Genomic DNA, 19,543 nt, shown 5'->3' with positions numbered 1-19,543 from the left:
CAGGTAAATGTTGTATACTACTAGAAATGCTTAAGTATATCAGTAAATGTAATATAAACAACTCACCTAAATATCTACAGCTAGTGCATAGAATATTCTTCTCAATGTAGTGTAATCCACCTTAGTATCCATTAAATAAAAGTGTTTTCTTAACTGCAGGCTTGGACAAAAAACAATACAAAAGAAAGAGCCGATCTACATGACCTGGAACTAAATTAGATAAGTATAAGGACTCGTGAAATAGTTTCTATAGAGGACCACGAAACAATGCTGAAGCTGCAACAACAGTAATGCCGCTTTATTTATTTTCTCTTAGGTTCTGGTAATGGCTGTACTGACCCGAGGAACGAAGACAATATGCCTGTGACCAGGATTAGTAGGCGGGCAAAAACGGAGCATCACCAGACATCAGGATTGCAGAGGGAACGAAGACAAAATACTCAAGTGCTGGAGTGCAGAAGATCGAAGACGGGATCCTCGAAGGAGACGCCGAACCGAAAGAAAATCCGACGGAGCTGGCGATGGCCCGGAAGAGAAGGTAAGAGACCCGGAACTGCTCTACTCAGTCTCGATGCTGGAACGCGAAGCGTCAGTGTCCGAGATTGGAGCATCTTTCTTTGCCTTTTGACTCCCGTGCATGCGTTCGTGCGTGTGTCTGCCATTTTAGTAGTTTTTATTCGTATTGAAACAGGGAGCCGGCACCGCGTCTCTTGCTAGTGCGCAACAGCAATCTTGACAGTGCCAAGCTGTCAGAGGTGTGAGCACAGGTAATTTAGGGTTGCTTGTGACTTTACCCTAACAGAAATTGTGGTTGCTGCCTAAATAGAGTTTCACTCCCTCTCAACCAGTAACTCAGTTTCCTACAGTATCATATAAGAGTAAGACTAGTGAGGTTAAGTACATTAGTGTGATGATCGATCGTTTCTTCAAATGGCTGTGTTGATTCCAAGGGGTTAAACAAACAAATGGTTCTGTTGGGTAGGACAAATTGCTTTGGAAAATGCTAATACATGCAAATGAAACAAAAAAGAAGAACTCTCTGATACACATATGCAACTGAGAAATCAATGATCAAGCAGAAAAAACAAATAAATGATATAGCCTGGTATTGAATTCATAGGCATTTATATTTAGAAATCAATGTTGTTTGCGCTGAATTACTTCTTTCAGTAACAAAACAATCAGTACAAAGGAGGACCATCAAACATAGATACGGTTCAGTGACAGTAGGTGAAAGAAGTGCTCAAGTGCTAAGGTATACATACAGTGAAAATGAATAAAAATAATTATATACAAAGATGATAGATAGGCCAACAATCAATTAATCTCCAGGGAATCCTAGTACATTGTAGAGGAATCACGGAGTGTTCTGGACCTCATTGAGCGTCGTTGATTCCAAAACATATCTAATTTTATGGGGGTCAAGTCGCTGCAAAGGAAGAAATCCTGGTATCCTATATTTGGCTAACAGCATTCAGGAAAAAGTCGGAGACACACATCTCAGTTCTGGCAGTTTATTCAAATAGCTAAATAATCATTACAGAAGGGAAAAAGGTTAGTTAATCAACCAAGAGAATTAGCATAAACCCAAAATCATAATAAATACAAATTCCATGTGTCGTTAAGAAATTAAAGGAGCACATACACAGATGTACGGTGGCAATCAATTATATTAATAATAAAAAATAATAAATAGGCTTACATACGTGCACCGGGGGGAAGGCACAGATGCCAGCAGGTTTACAGAGAGGAAATCATCTTGACAAATGTGTGACTACAGTGGTTCCTGAGCCCTTCCTCCATGGGGTCCAGATGACCATAAATCGAGGTACCTAGGGTCCTAAGATAAGAGAGGGTTGACAAACGTCAGCCCTACACTGATAGTGGCATGCTGTGGGGTGTGTGCCATGCAGGGATCCAGTGTTTCCATCCTGAATAATGCCACAGACTCACATGAGCCATCAGGCAGAAACACGTAGATGGTGTGAGTAGTGATGGGGTAGTTCCCCTTTTCACCACATTGGTTTTTAATACCAAGTGGTATTCCATCTAAATATAAAAGTCAGTCTGGTATATCACATTGGTTGTTAATTTATCTATGTCGCAGGTCCATTCCTAGTTAGAAGTACTTCTCTGACCTTCAGGTGTAGGTCCGCTCTGCATCAAACCGAGTTTTTGAAGCGCGTTGGGAGTCCAATGATGAAGGAGGACATCCCATTACATTTTTGTGTATGTTCAGAAATAGACTGCTGTTTGGTGTAGCACTGAATGAAATAAATTCTCAAGTGGCTCAATTGTATTTAAAACATTTGTGACCGGAGACCAGCGCACCCCTGAGGCCCCATAGCCTCTGGTTCCCTACCGCAGATAGAGTATGTTGTGTCGTGACTCAAGGATGACAGACAAATATATTATCTTTTGTAGGAGCTTTATTGTCTGCTTCCACACACGTCCCTGTCCCTACTCTAACTGCCCACTAGCCGGTCCCGGCTCCTCCTGTTCCTGTTTCTAGCTCCGCCCTCCCAAACACTAGACTGCATTGAACAATGTTACATCTCCCCCTTTCTTAACAAAATGAAATTGACTTCTACCAAGTTCGCACCTATCCACTCAACCTCAAGAGTCGGCAGACAGTCTGTTTGGGCCACAGGAAGGTGTCCCCATGCATGAGTTCAGATTCAGTCCGGTCTTCAAGCATCAGTAAGGTCGAATCAGTGAGGGGCCTGTCTTTGGTCGATCTTGCTGTTGTCTCAACACAAACATCTTTGACCACGGGAGCGCCTTCTTGAAGATGTGAGACATCGTGCGTGAACTGCTTGTTCTCAGATTCCACAGTTGTCACGGTTTCTTTTTGCTGTGTGACTACCGCAGTGGCGGTCTGTTCTCCACTGTGGCACTTGTTTTTCTAAGCATCCGCTTGTGAGTTCACTTCTTTTACCCATTCGGTCAGGGGCATCAATGCTCTCGTGCTCACGACCCTGCATGTTGGACAATAGAGCACTGAGTGTCCTCGTTTGGTTTTGGGACTCATACGCAGGCTCTATTGGTCCTCTCTGCTCCCACTCGCGTTTGTAAATGTTGAATTCTTTGAGCATTGGGGCATGGGCACGTTCCGTTCTCGTCCCCTCTTGTCTTCGTGATGCGGATCCATCTTTGCCAACACACCTTGTCTTCTTGACGGAGTGATGAGACAGTCCTTTCCCACGCCAATGTATAGTGTCCCATATGGTTGTCTTTCTTCTGAAAACCCTTGGAGTCAGCCTCGCAAACCCCGTCAGGGGTGACGGTACCCTCCTCAGGTCCGGATATGACTGCAGCAGACAGGACAAGTTGCTCGACGGGGTAATCAAATGTTCCGAGACATCTGCGTGAGATATGTTGTTTTGGATGGGTAGAGCAGTCTCTGAGTCCAAGGCCCGTTTAGGTGATCGGTGCCATGGATGTTGTCGTGAACTTGATTCTGTTGACCCCAATGATCGTACCGACATGTCTTCTGAATCAGAGAGGTCTATTGTTGCTTTTCTACGGGACCCTTCTTTCAAATGTGTTTGGACTGATACACTTCTTGAACTGGTAGGCTGTGACAAACTGCTCTTAGATTTAGAGTTGTGTTTGGGACACTTCTTGGGGTATGTGTCTCGACATGTCTTCCATGCTATTTCAGTGGAATGATTGTCTGACAACCAAGCATGTATTTATTTTGTTCGATCCCAAGGCCTTTCGTTGCTGCCCTTCTCGTATGATGTTACTGGTCTCCACTCAGTTCCCTCATTTTCACGGGTGTCCTGAGTGTACTTGCCTATCACTTCCTGGTGTTGGAGTGAATCACCCGGTTTTGTGAGATCTCTTTTGTCTTCTTGCTTGCTGGGGGCCCTGGTGTCTGTGTCCTGGGAGTGGTGTTTTCTACGGCTGCATGTTTCTTCTGACTTGTATGTGAAGATTGGTGACCCACGGGTTGCTCGGGTGTGTTTGTGTATCGGCTCCCAGAGTTGACATGACTGGTCCGGTGTTCTGTAGCTTGTCTTTCCTTCATACTTGTTGAGTAGGCTGACATCGGTTCCATCCATGTGATCTATCCCACTTGACTCTTCTTCAGAATAGTTGGTACCATTTGTTCAGTGACTCCTTGAAGTTGAATAATTTCCTAAGGTTATGTCCGTGAGGCTGTCATAATCCTGGATCATCCCAGTCTTTTGTCTTCGCGTTGTTGACTCAGAGTCTTTCATGTCATTTTGTCTCTCCCGCTGTCTTGTTTCTAGTCTACCTTCGCCCTTCCTCTTTCTGGTTTCGGTTGCCTCTTGAATTTTATGCTCTGACATGAGGGAGATCTCCTTTCGCTTATCTTCTCTTCTTACATTGATATGCAATTCTCTTGACAACTCTCTTGTTTCGACTCGCTCTCCAGCTTTAGCCCTCCTGACGATTTCCTTTAACGAGAATTGCCTTTGAAGTATCTTGCTCTGTGCGTCCGGTTTTGAACAGCTCTCAATCGCCCGAAAGCGGATCGCTTCCTCATTTGTGAACGTATTGAATTGACAGTATCGTACCAACTTTTGTAACCGCGTTACGAAGTTTGATAATGATTCCCCTGGTTCCCGCCGTGCTGCATTGAAAACTATGCGTTCATGATTGGCATCTTCCTTTGTGGTGAAATGAGTGCATAACGTCTTTTTGAGTTTTCTATATGTCCCTGTATCCTTTGCTGAAAAGGTTCTGATTAGGCGTCGGCCTTCGTGACCCACCAATTGAAGTAGTAATAGTAGACGTTTGCTATCTTTTCGCTCTCCGGTAACGACAAGAAATGCATCCAGTGATTCCAGCCACGGGTTCCATTCTGGACCCAGACATGAGGGAGGTCTCCTTTCGCTTATCTTCTCTTCTTGCATTGATATGCAATTCTCTTGACAACTCTCTTGTTTCGGCTCACTCTCCAGCTTTAGCCCTCCTGACGATTTCCTTTAACGAGAATTGCCTTTGAAGTATCTTGCGCTGTGCGTCCGGTTTTGAACAGCTCTCAATCGCCCTAAGGCGGATCGCTTCCTCATTTGTGAACATATTGAATTGACAGTATCGTACCAACTTTTGTAACCGCGTTACGAAGTTTGATAATGATTCCCCTGGTTCCCGCCGTGCTGCATTGAAAACTATGCGTTCATGATCGACATCTTCCTTTGTGGTGAAATGAGCGCATAACGTCTTTTTGAGTTTTCTATATGTCCCTGTATCCTTTTCTGAAAAGGTTCTGATTAGGCGTCGGCCTTCGTGACCCACCAATTGAAGTAGTAATAGTAGACGTTTGCTATCTCTTCGCTCTCCGGTAACGTCAAGAAATGCATCCAGTGATTCCAGCCACCGGTTCCATTCTGGACCCAGACTCTGGTTGCCGGTCTGTGTCACTGGGGGTGGCACTCCAATGCAGGGGCTACATGTATGTGTTTCTTCTCCCACCGACATGATGGTGGAATGTGCTGGTATGACAATGTCTCAGGGCTGTTTCCTTCTTCCTGTCTTCTTTTGCTGACCCTCCTCGGCCGCTAGTCTTTGTTTGGTCTTTTCCTTTGATTTTGGTAATATTCGCCGCTCCCGGGTGACTATTGTATGTTGTCCGCCCCTAGCGCGACTGTCTTGGTATGCTTCAGTGAGCTAAGCTTGGATCTCTTGAGTTCAGACTGGCCACCACTCAGCTACACTGTGCGTGACTCGTGACTCCCGTTCTTTAGAGTTGCATGCTAGCTGCAGTTGGTTGATGGCTCTTCCGTGATGATGCCTTACACATTTGACATCTTTGTTCATTCATGCGTCTCCTCTGGACTAGTACCGGTCCTCCACTCACTTCTTTGATGAGAGAAAGGCTTCCTCGACATTCATCTCCTCATGCTTCTGGATCATTTATTTTCTTGACTTCTGGCACTGCCTTCTGCACTCTTGCCCTCTTCGGGATCCTCTGCAGGATTGCCCTCTTCTGGGCCTTCTGCACTTCTGCCCTCTTCGGGGTCTTCAGCAATTCTGCCCTCTTCGGGATCTTCAGCAAGTCTGCCCTCTTCGGGGTCTTCTGCAGGACTGCACTCTTCTGTGCGTACTCAACGTTGTTTTTATTTGTCTCTTGCCTTTGCTTAGGCTCTTTTCCTCACGCTTCTTACGTCAGCCAGTACTTGCTTTCTTGCGTTACTTGCCTTTTTATATGCTTATTTTGTATTTGCCAAAGCTCATTTGCTTTGCCCTCTTGTCTTTGCTGGTGCTTTTTTATGCTTCCTTATCACACCTCTTACATTTGCTTAGGCTTGTTTTCTTATTATGCTACTTTGCATTGACTCGTGATGGTTTATGTCCACTTATCGCTTCTATCTATTTCTTGCATGTGTCTGTGCTTGTTTCTTTTCTTCACTTGCATTGGGACTGCTCGTTGCATCACTCTTGTAGTTGCTTGTGCTTGTTCATTTATCCTACTTTTGCCTTGCTCAGTGTTTGTTTTCCAATTCACACTTGCACTGACTTGTGCTTGTTTGTCCTTATTCACTCTTGTTTTTATTTGTGCTTGGTGCCTCTCCTTGCACTGCCTGACTTCAAAATGGCCGCTTGCAATTCACACATAGGAGATGTTCTGATAGCTGCCTGACTTCAAAATGGCCCGCGTTACTGACCTCTCAGCTCACACGAGACTTCATCTCCATTCATTCTCTCTTCAGGACTCACCGGCAGCCGGTCTCAGGGGAAGCACTCTCCCGATCTCCAGACCTTTTCTGCAGCTGCCACGTTCAGGTAAGGTTGGGGTGGGCTCCCACCTTGCTTCATTAGGTCTTGCGCTCACTCGGCGACAACTTGCCGAATCTCACGCATCGGGGGTGAGATCCCGATGTCGGGTGCCGCTCGAGCTCCGTCTTCCACCACGCTCGATGGCACTTGTCAGCAGGCCTTCTTGGGGCAGTACCCACTGCCAGGGGACAATCTTTTACATCTTGGGGTGGCAGGCAGAGTCGGAGTGAGCTCCCGACTTCTGCTCTTTCAGCGCGTGCCAACTTGCACGCATCAGGCGTGAGTCGCGTTTTGGTGCGATCGAGCGCTTTTCTCTCAAACGCCCCGGTGCTTGTTATCTCGGCTCCTCTTGGACTCCACACAGTCGCCTGACTGGGGAATAGTGTCACCTGCTGCTGGCCTCTCAATTCAGGCGGCAGCCTCACTCTTCACAGCAGCACTTCTCTTTTCAGAACCTGCTCGGGACAGGACGCTCCTGCAGGGTTCTGTGGGTGGTAGACTCACCTATCCCACCCTCGTCGCCAGTTGTCGTGTCGTGACTCAAGGATGACAGACAAATATATTATCTTTTGTAGAAGCTTTATTGTCTGCTTCCACACACGTCCCTGTCCCTACTCAAACTGCCCACTAGCCGGTCCCGGCTCCTCCTGTTCCTGTTTCTAGCTCCGCCCTCCCAAACACTAGACTGCATTGAACAATGTTACAGAGTACCCGATTATTTGTGTTTTGATGCTACATGCAGAAAGGACCACACACATCTAACCTGAAAGAAATACAATTAAAAATAATCTGTTCTAGACTGTTTATCTGAAGTGTTGGGTTGGGAGCTTCCCCGTACGTCGCAGTTGGGCCTTCTCCACGTTATGAAACAAATGGGTGGTAACATCTATAAACAGCCTTTACTGCTTCTTGGCCTTACAGTAGCCAAGAGGGATGTGGCTCGAGCCTGGAAGGACCCTAGGGCCCCTTTGGTGGGAGTATGGAAAAAGGGTTTAGACTTCTGCATGGGGTTGGAGCGTCCAGTGTTTGAGGCCCGAGGCTGCCCCAGAAAACACTATAAAATATGGAAGAGATGGGCAGATTACAGAGGACTGTGGCTGGAGCCGCCAGTACAACAAGATGTCGATACAGGACAGGTGTGCTTAGATCCTGGGTGAGGGAGAGTATACATCGAATGCTTCATGAACTAAGTTTTTTTTCTTTCTAGGAATGTGTGGACATTGTGCAGGGGGCTAGGGTGGGATCTGGGTGGGGGCAGTTGGTGGGGGGGAAGGGGTGTGGGAGGGTTGGGGCAATTGTTCTCCTCTAAAATATTGTATAGATTGCCTTTCAGTGAATGTTGCCTATCTGCTTGCAGCTCCTCCGGTGTTCGGAGTGCTGCGTCCTATTTGCAATCTCTCAATAAAAAAATTCTGTTCTTAAAAAAAAAAAATCTGGTTCAGGGGCGTGGCCTGACGGTCCAACATGGTGGACGCGCCTTAAGGGAGTTCCCGTAGCCCCGCAAAAGCCTACATTAATCCTGCCACATCGCCCTGCCTATTTCCATCTGGCACCATCTGCGGCTCTCGGAGATACCCTATGGCCGCCTGGGCACCCCTCTGAGACACCTTTTCGGGGCCTGCTGCACAGCCCGCAACATGCCAGAGTGAGCAGCGCGCCACCGAGTGAGCTGTGGTGTGTCCCAGAGACGAGCGGAACTGCTCCCTGTCCTAGAGAGGGGGGTAACCCGGTGTCCCCATTGGCGCCTTGGCCTAGGTCTTGGCGACCATTTCGGGCCACGGCGTGGGCTCGGCCTGGTGGACTCGGGGCCTGGCTGGCGGTGAGTGAGAGGGATGTCTCCCCGGCTGCGGTCTCCCTGTGGGGAGCTGTGCTGGCGTCCGGATCACTGCCTGGCGGAGCCCGTGATCGGCTGGTGGGGCTGGCGGCTGGACTTTAGCTGCTGAGCCCCGCCCCGTGAAACTTCGGCAGCCATATCCGTCCACGGCACCCTCCGGTCCTGAATCCCGGGCTGCTGAGAGGTAGCGGTTGGGTGCCTAGACCTGCTGTGGCATGTCCCTAGCGTGGGAGACCCCAAAAACTGAACTGGAAGGGATGGGGAGGCCTGGCCCGGGACCGTGCTGATGCGGATTGGGGGTGAGTGTTCCTGATCCTCTGCTTCCCCCCTCTAGCTTTCCTTTGAGGGCAGCCCGAACCCCTTTAGTGGCCTCGGGATACCAGCGAGGCCGGACTTCAAGCATCCCGTGGTTGGCCCCTCTGGTCTCTGTGGTACCGCGGCTCAAGACCCGGTGATAGGACCTCCCAACTGGTGGGGGTGGATTGTTTGGGGCTCTGGCGGCAGGGCACTTGTGGATGCTGTGTGACCCCGCACTGCCCCTGCTGATCTCTTTGGGAAGATCAGACGGCAGACCGGCGCCCGAAGACAGCAGAGAAGCATAGCAGTGGGGATGCAGTAGAAGAGCCCTGACATACTGCTGGCCCATCTTGGAGCCCATGGCGAGAGCCCCAAAACTGACCTTAAGAAGAGCTGGTGATCCTCTGTGAGACTGGGGTGCTGAGTTTTATGGTGACACCCGCTGGGGGGAGGTGCGGGGGGTGCAGAGCTAGGTCCGTGTGCAGCTTGTGGGTGTGGTGCCCTACCCCGGCTGCCACCTCAGTCACTCGTCGGCGGGCCAGGCAGGAACAATCAGTGCCACAACAGCCTTGGGGCACTCGGGTACACCTGGGGATACACCTAGTGGCGACTTCATATACATCCAAATAAAATGGCAAAGGAAAACCACTGGGTGCTACCTCCAAACAATACACATTAGATAAATTCTCGGGCACTGTGGCCGTGCGGCCTGACCCTGGGAACTTGGCGACATTTTTACCTGACAATGCAGCGCTGCTAGCGGCAAGCACTCAGTCCAGGGACATGCTGGAGGCTAGGATTGGTGCAGTCGGCTCGGATGTTATGCTGCTCCAGCAGGCCCTCCAAAATGCAGTGTAGCAGATTACTGAATCGGAATCTCGGATTTTGACAGTGGAGGACATGGTTACCACTCTCCAAAAGAAAATTTCCAGTCTGGAGACACTTACGAGGGGTCTAGTGACCCGGGTGGAGGATGCAGAGGGATGAGCCCGAAGGAACAACCTCCGTTTTGTGGGATTGCCCTAAGGCTGTGAGAATAATAGCATGTAGTACTTCCTTCCTTTCTAAATGGCTTACAGATTGCCTCCCAGCTAACTCACTGTCTCCATGTTTTGTAATTGAACATGCGCACCGGACTCTATTGCAGAAACCACCACCCTCTGCGCTCGTCTTCGGGCAATTATTGCTAGATTCCTTAACTATAAGGAAAGAGATGTCATTGTACAGCAGGCCAGGCTGAAAGGAACCCTTACCTATGCCACCCACCACATTATGATTTTTCCGGACTTCACTAAAACGGTTAATCAGAGCCGACAGTCTTTTGCCGAGGCTAAAGCCCGTCTGCGGGGCTGAAAGATCCAGTAGTCCTTGCTTTTCCCGGCCCACATGAGGGTGTCTTATCAATAAGGGACACACTTCTTCGAAACACCAGAAGAGGTGTTTAACTGGACAGATGAAGCTGTGAAACTGAACCCCTATACTTCTCCCAGGACCGATTCAGACCAGTGGAAAGCAATGACGTTGGTCATGTGCTCCAAGAGATGATCTAAGACTCGCAGTACCTCCCGCAGGCGCGCAATGGATGGTCAACCGACATCAACAGCATCCTAACTCACATCGGCAGAGCCGTATAAGGACATTTACTGAACTCGACAGCAAGATATAAGGGCTACCTGTTTATGTGCATTCTAGTGGTTTTACACTATAACTAGCAGCCCGTCCCGACGTTGTCCGGGAGCAATTAGGCTTCAGGGCCCCAGCCCGCTCCGACATTGTCCGTGGGTCCCTCAGAACCTTCCTCCATATATTGCAGTATTATACCTCTATGTTTACTTTGTACGCTTTTGTAACCTGCACATGTAACTTTTTCCTCCTGTAATGCACCGTTTGGCTCACTTTTTTAATGCTCCGTTTGCTTCCTCTTGCTACCTGCACACCTCACTTTTTCCTCCTATACCTCTATGTTTACTTTCTACGCTTTTGTAACCTGCACACATAACTTTTTCCTCCTGTAATGCACCGTTTGGCTCACTTTTTTAATGCTCTGTTTGCTTCCTCTTGCTACCTGCACACGTCACTTTTTCCTCCTATACCTCTATGTTTACTTTCTACGCTTTTGTAACCTGCACACGTAACTTTTTCCTCCTGTAATGCACCGTTTGGCTCACTTTTGTAATGCTCCGTTTGCTTCCTCTTGCTCATGATTTTAATTTTTGCTTCATTTTTCCGCCGCTCACTGCACCTAAATAAATAAATAAATAAATAACCTACCTCATCCGCCGCTCACTGCTCCTCCCCGCCTGTCCGCCGCTCCTCTCCGCCTGTCCGCCACTCCTCACCGCTCCTCCCCGCGCCATATCTGCCGGTCCTCCTCGCGCTCCTGGACGCCGCTCCTCCCCGCGCTCCTCACGTCGGGCACGCACGTCCCGGCCGGCGCTTCTTCCGAGGGACTACTTTTTTTTCTGTAAATTTTTTAAATAACGTATATTTATTACGTTTATATAGCCTATGTCCATCTGCACACCCTGACGATTACAACGATGTATCAAGTGTGTGGATTGGCGCTGTGGTTCCCGAGTTTACTCGCCTCAAAGGTTGAAAGTTCTTCCTTTATAATAGTAGTATAGATAAAAAAGGGATGTTCATTGGGGATACATTGGTAGGTAGTTGATCCTACCCCCCCGTTGGGGGCGAGATGCTCACCATGCCATGATAGATGCTTCAAAGTTGTGGAGGTATTGGGGTGGGAGGGAGGGACGGGGTTAATGGGAAGTTATTGTTGGTTTCCAGTGTCATTGTCATTCACTCCGTGCCTAGTTTCCAATTGAACTCTGCCACCCATGTGCCAGCGCACATCTACATGTCCCTATCACACAAGCCGTCTGTCATGACAGAGACCAAGGAGCAGGGACTGCATATTATTAGCTGGAATGTCTGTGGCCTCCTAGATAAGATTAAAAGTGGAGCCATACTTCGCAAGGCTAAGCAATACAAGGCAGAAGTCCTGCTCCTACAAGAAACCCACCTATTAGGCAACAATACGCCATGCCTCGCACGGTTTGGATATGTCCAGACTTTGCACTGTGGATTTACTAGGGGATCCCATGGTGTTGCGGACATCATTCATGTAAATGTAAATGTATAGGCATTTATATAGCGCACTACTTACCCGTAGGGTCCCAAGGCGCTTCGACCGCTGCGAAACCCTTCCTGGCTTCCCTGAGAGATGGTCCCTTAATGGGTATCTCCAGGGTGAGACCAGGCATCCCCGGCGGTCTGGTGGGGCCGTTAGTGAAGATGAGGCAAGCTAATGCCCAGAGTTGCCGAGTGTGATCACTGATCAGAGTGGGCACCGAGGCGAGAGAATTATCGAGTCCGCTGACCCTGGTCCAGAAACCTGCCGCGCCGGGAATCGAACCCTGGTCCCGGGCCGTCCTCTGCTCTCGGGTCTGCCGCCTCTAACCAGTGAGCCACACTACTTCACTCTTGCAGGGTTCTGTATATTCATGACAAGATCTGTAAGATCCTCAGGGCAGATATACTGTAGTGAACACCTTACTCTCAGCAGTGTACATGCCCCCCAAACTACTGACTAAGGGGATGGGATGGGTGGAAACTTGGGCGAAACTTCATCCAACAGATCAAGGGTCCACATACTTCTCCGGAGTTCATGTTTCCTTCTCTCCCCTTGATTATATTTTCATATCCACACCCCATCTCCACAGAATTGAGACAGCAGAGATTCTGCCTCGGGCCTATCTGACCATTCCCCGGTGTCACTACGGGTACGTTTAGATCCAAGACGCTCTCCGCTTCGTTGGCTGTTTTTAGACTGGTATCTGCAAGATGGGCAGTATATCCTGCAGATGCATACAGATATTTCAGACTATTTCTCCCACAACGCTGGTACGGTTAAATCCCCTGAAACTTTGTCGGAAGCTATGAAGCCTACACCCAGGGGGCTGGATATTGCGTTTTGCAGTGCGCGGCGCAAACAGCGCCGTGATAAGTTGATACAGACCGAGGCTCAACTCATAGATCAGGAGAGAAGATTGTTGCACAATTCGCCAACAGTTGTATGTTGCACAACAGGCATATGCCAGTGAACTGCTGGACGAAGCTAAAACGTTTTGGCTCGCTACCCGTAGTCAGATATATCAGTTGCATGATAAATCCAGCTCTCTGCTTCACCGCCTCTGTCAACAGACACTTTGGCCTATATCTATTCCAGGTGTGCTTGGCCCCACTGGGGAGGCACTCACCAACCCGGCACAGACTGCGGCTTGCTTTGCCGAATATTTTACAGCCCTATATATTTCACGGGAGACCCTCTCGGAGGACACTATTCATCGATTCCTGCCCAACTTGTCCCCCGCAGTCTATACTGGACTCGGTGCGGGAGGACTTGGATGCCCCGTTGACAACCAAGGAGATTCAAAGAGCCCTGTCCGACATGCGCTCAGGCAGGGCGGCGGGTCCAAACAGCTTTGTAGGAGAGTAGGGTCTGCAATCCTATGATCACCCAGATTTTTTTGCTTTTGTTTCACTGGTTTACGACTTTCTCTGGCTGTGGGCCTGCCAATCAGACCCACAGTCTAGCTGTTCTCTCGCTAAATTGACATGTGTACCTTAGGTGCATTACCCAATTGGAACTAGGCCACCTTGTCAGACCCTGTAACTCAGGGCATCGGTATACCCAGGGCCTACCAGGGGCTGAAGCATGTATTATGCCACCCCTGGATGGCCATCTAAATCCGACACAACTGGCTGCACGACAGCTGGGGCAAGGTGGTGTAATTACCCTTTGCTTTAGATATAGTATACCTATATCTAACCCTAAAAAGGACACCCGGATTCCTATCAGTCACTCCTATGGCAGGCCTTGACAATCCTGAAGGCAGAGTGCGTGGAATCGTGTGAATTGGCGCTCTGGCATGAGCCGAGCCCGGTTGCAGCTTGCGGAACCAAGTCCCAATGGCTGTTCCATGATAACGCGTACCATCTACTCCTTAATGCTAACTTCGGTACCGCGTTATCGAAACATGTCGAGTAAGGTGTCATACGAATCGGGATACTGACCCCTCACCAATGCTGGCGACGGGGTTAGCATTCCACCCTTCTAGAGGGACACGACATGTACGTAACTGTGAACCCCGGTTAAAGTTAACTGAAGCCTCAGCTCCACCAAATGGATGCTGCCACCACAGACACGAGTCTGACCTCCTGCTGCTGGGAGTCCTTCCAGCGAGGAGAGCTTGGACAAAGGGTTTCCTGTCAGGGGCGGTGCTAGCACCATCCCAGACAGGGTTTTGTGTATCCTGGGTAGGCAGGGCTTTACAGGAAGGTGACTGCGGAGTGGCACCCCGGTGCTCACTACGCATCTGCCGGCTAGAACCAGTTCCAGGGGCACCCCAGCCCCTGACCTGGGGAAAGTCCGGCAGGGGAGAGGGGTGTAACCACCCCCTCCCTGGTCCCACCCCTAGGGCAGGACCTAGTCGCATACCCGCCCCTTTCTTTAGGATAAAGGCAGGAGTGGGGACCCTTCCAAATTAGATCATCTTTGAATCAAGAACTACTTTCTACGAAAGGAAACTCAAGACTCTTCTCAAGATTTCTCCCTTGTGACTAAGGAGTAGTCACCCTGCATCCGCAGGCACCATCTAAGAACTCTGCGGTTTGCTGCACGTCCTTCCTCAGGAATCCGACTGCCCAGCTCGACGAGAACCGGCTTCCCTGTCACCTCTGACCTCTACCCACGTCGTCAGCTCAGCTGAGATCCGTGGGTGCGACGAGACCTCGAGGGACCGGCCATCATCAAAACCTGCACGACTTCTGAAACCAGCACGACCGCCGAGGGATTCTCTGGTGAGTGCTCTGGGGTCCGAGCAGCCCCGACCCTGAGCAGCTCCAGCACCGAAGTTCAGCCTCCCAGCATCTCCACGATCTGCGTGGGGCCCTTCTGCTTTTTGCTGCTCATCACGTTGTCTGGCTACTAGCCCGCTGGCTTGTGGCCTTTTCGACGACGCCCGACAACCAACGCTGCTGGTCTGGTTGCTCCAGACTGGCCTTTGCTCCCTTCTGAAAGAGGAGCCCCCCCTGACCTTCGGTCCACTCAAGACGCCATTTTAGGTCCACCACGTGGCCCTGAATTTGCCAAGGCTTGTTGCCCCAATCCTGGGCCCAGCGACGCCGACAGCATCAACCTTCGTGGGACAGCTCGCACCTCCATCCTGGTCGCCGACAACGCCTCCTGGTCCGTGAGACTGCAGAGCCTAGCGTCGCCCACTCACCTAGTCGAGGTGACGATCATCCGGTGCCCTCCTGGTGCCCTCTGACTACTGGCTAGTAGTACAAACTTGGTCCCCTCTGCTTTCAGGTGTCAACCATCTCTGATCCAGGCTTGGATCTCTACGAACTATCTCCACTGGTCGCCGGCCAGCAACTCCTTCCTTCCGGCTCCTGGTTCGTCAGCGAGGACTCCCGACGTCTGTAAAGACTTGTGCAGCCGCAGCCCCTGGGCTAGGTAACTTCGGCATTTCGGTGCCCGCATAGCCTCATTATCTAAGGGTCCAGAGTCCCCAGTCGCTTCCGACTTACCTTATCGGGTTCGCCCGAGAACACTAAACTTTCCGTGCCCTCGGGCATTTGTGTAGATTGTGCACTTGAAGTATTTTCCTAAGAGTTTTGTTGTGTGCTTAGTACCCTGTCCTCATAAAGAGTACAGGGCTGTTGTGATTCTAATAAATACACTGTTTACTTTCATAACACTTGTGTGGTGTCCTTTCACTTGGTGTTCAAGGGGTATATGTGATGGTATAACAGCTGGCTTAACACGCCCTCTAGAGTTTAGCCCGAAGACTGCTCGTATCCACGCTACTAGGATAGCTGGTCTAAGGTTGACTTACAACCAATCACCATTTTTTTTTTTTTTTGTAAATATTTTTTTATTGCAGCAAGATCAGAGAGTCATACAGTATAATCAAACCATTCCCATTGATATTCAGTTGAAGCGCCGTCCCCTTACTCCTGTATCACACAGCCATTCAGCTCACACCCCTGAGGTCGAGCGGCAAAGTCATGGGCAAAAGAACCTGCGCTGGGACAATCCGTGTATATCTAAAGCCACCAGTTGGATGGGAGATGGCAGAGCTGCTTTTTAGTCCTAACACACCCTCTCTCATGTCTCAAGCCCAGTGGAATCAGGAGTCAACGTACACCCCCCTCTAACAAAACCCCCTCCCTTCCCCCGTAACACCCTCGTCCCCAACTACCCCGCCCCCCTCGACCAGAGCCCCCCCGACCACCCCCCGCCCCCTTCCGGTCCCCCCACCCCCCCAGGCGTGCCAGAGAGTCACCCAACCGAGCTCTCATCTCCTCTCGTAGGACAGGATCCGAGACATGGCAACAGGATTTATCAGCGAACAGTCATAGTTCATCACTTACAACCAATCACCATAAGGGTCGTTTGGACTGATGCATAGTGATCACTAGAATAGTGAGCACTGCATATCAGGCCAACTTCTCACAAGCTTCCCCTGTGAGTTCCATAAAAAGTACCAATCTCAATTGATTGCTCCGTATCTAGCAGCGCTTAACGCTGCTGTACATGGGGGATGACTCCCACCCGATTGGCTCCACTCAGAAAGAGTTATCTTTTTTAAACCAGGTCGGCCCCCAGAACTTCATAACTCATATCACCTGATTTTCCTGCTTAACGTAAAGGCTAAACTCCTAGCAAAAGTCATTGCTAGCCGCATAGTCCCATATATAGCAGAGTTAATTCATCCCGAGCAAGCCGGCTTTATGCCTGGTCGTGCCACACAACATAATATTCCTCGCGCACATAATACTATTGCCTCAGTGACCCAGCTGGATGAACCGGCAGCGCTTCTCCTGGCCGACATTGACAAGGCCTTCGACTCCCTCAGTTGGACCCACCTCTTTACACTCCTAAATCGCCTAAAAATTGGCCCCGGCTCCTCTCATATATCCATCTCCTCTACACGGACATTACAGCATCTGTTCGTGTCGCAGACTCGACCTCGCAGTCCTTTCCCATTGGGCAGGGAACCCGACAGGGATGTCCCCTGTCCCCCTATCTTTTCGCATTAGCCATGGAGCCGCTCACGGCTTGGGTAAGAATTGATGCCCAGGTTCATGGCTTTGAATGGTCGCGGGAAGTCTCAGACCGCATAGTGCTTTATGCAGATGATGTACTATTTTTCTTTACACAGACTAATAGATCGGGCCCGCGGCTACTCAGGATAATGCAACTCTTTGGTGAGACCTCCGGCCTTTACGTGAATGCCCGTAAGTCCTTCTTTTGGCCACAATGGGGAGTGACCAATTGGGCGAATGGGCCCGTGAGGTGATGGTGGTCCCAGACGGTTTAATTATCTTAGGGTGTTCCTGTCGGCCTCTCAGTCCATTTCATGGGACTGGAATCTCGCCCCACTATGGACACAGGTCAAGGAGCAGGTGTGTTCCTGGTCCCACTTGCCGCTATCCCTGTTCGGCAGATCTTTTTTAAGATGGTTTCCCTACCTTCTCTTCTCTATCAACTTCAAAATCACCCCTAGCCAATATTACCCACCTGGTTTAGACAATTAAATGCAATCCTTGGTCACTTCCTTTGGGGCAGGAGTTCCGCATGTGTGGCTCTAAGAACCTGTTTCCAATCCACATATTGCGGAGGTATTGCGACTCCAGATGATCAAGCATACCATGCCTCTTCACATCTTCTTATTCTAAATGATTGGTGGTATGGGGACAGATGAGATCCGGCTTATGCGGTCGAGCGCTGGGTAATGGACACTAAGTCAGTACATGCAATCCTATACTCGGGACCGATACTTAAAACGATACCGCCCGCACCTAGAATGGTCTTTGTGACATGGCAGCAAATGCTTCATAGGATGGGAGGGTGACTTAAGAGACCCCTTTTTGGCACAACTGCCTATTACCACAACTGTCCATGCTGCATGAATTTGCAGGCTGGGAGGCCATTAGTATTTCAACGATTGGGGAGGTTCTCCATGGCTAGACCCTGAAATCCTTTGAGGAGCTCCAAACTGAATTTGACATGCCCCGTTCGAAATTCTACAGATACCTTCAATTTCGACATGCATTCTCCCCCTACAGAACACACCAAGAAGCTACCCGACTTTAACCCCATCAAGGTCAAAGTGTTAATGGGGGAAATGGGTGACCACAAAATTACAGCAATATACCGCACACTTGTGACCAATAGCCCCACTACACTCAACAAAACACGGGATGCCTGGCAAGAAGATCTTGGTACCATAGACGACGATGATTGGGTTGAGGCGCTAGAGTCCCCGCACAGCGCAGCCATTGAAGCACGCCTCGCCTTATACAATTCAAATATCTCCACCGGGTTTACTTCACCCGACATAGGCTCTGGCAGGCAGGACTGATAGCCGCACCTCGCGGTCTGCGCTACGGGGCCACAAAGGGCACTCTCATACACACTGTCTGGCAATGTATGGTGCTATCAAGGTTTTGGCGTGGGGTGATAACCTGTCTCTCAGAAGTTGTGGGATGGGATATTCCGCAATCATCACACTTGGCTATGCTAGGTATCACAGAGGGGATAGGGGGTAATGGATATAAACGCCATCTATTATTTCTTGGACTTACGTTAGTGAAGCGTGACATTGCAACACAATGAAAATATGCCTCCCCACCATCTGTGGGGGTCTTGATTTCTCCATGGGGCTGGAAATAACAATCTTTAAGGTGAGGGGTGTCCCCAGAAGCACCCTAAGATATGGAAGAGGCGGGCAGACTATTGGGGACTTTATTTAGAGCTCATTCCTCCTGCATTGATTAATGAGGAATAGACATGATGATCAGATGATGAGCGACAAATTAGATTATAATTCTGCATGTATTCAACTAGTTGGCTGGAAACCTTCTGTGTCAGACTACATATTGGGGACTATGGCCCTGGTGTTTACTGTTTTGGTTTTAACTCAGATATCCCTACATTCCAAATAGCTATATTTGGCTACTGTAAATGTTGACAATACTATAACTACTATGTCTATTGCATTATCGGTAACCCTGGATTCTCCAGGGCTGTTGTGTCTTTCCCCAACAAAATTTTGTTGTGAAAAAAAATAATTGTTTCCCAAAAAGCACATTTGTTATAATGTTTTGAATAAAGGAAGCTTACCATTTTCATAGCATGACATTATTTAAATGTGCAGTTCTGAAATGTTATTTGCACAGCACCACTCAGATTATTATTTTAAAATAACATATACGTGCATTGGCTAACAGTGCACATAATTTGTCTCAGAAGAAATATCAATGCAAAACATGAGATAAAAACAATGACTGCTTTTACACCTAAATACCATCAATATGTAAACAGAGGCTCAGCGCAGTGGCCTTGCAAAGTTACAACATCAAAACATCCTTTTTTCGGGAAGTTAGTGTAAAACTATTTTGGTACATGCAAGTAAAACCATAGTTTGCAGCTGAATTAAAATGTTTTTCTGAAACAGAATGAAAACATTGACATGCAGGGCGCATGCATACCCATAAATAAACACTCTTTTAAATGATGCAGCCTAGTCATGTTAAGTAAGCCAACCTAGGGGGTGCTAGAGGGCGCGCACGCGGAATGGCTGC

The sequence above is a fragment of the Lissotriton vulgaris genome, chromosome 7 (genome assembly GCF_964263255.1).
Source record: "Lissotriton vulgaris chromosome 7, aLisVul1.2, whole genome shotgun sequence".
Taxonomy (NCBI): Eukaryota; Metazoa; Chordata; class Amphibia; order Caudata; family Salamandridae; genus Lissotriton; species Lissotriton vulgaris.
The sequence above is the reverse complement of the archived record's forward strand: the minus strand, read 5'-3'. Positions refer to the sequence as shown.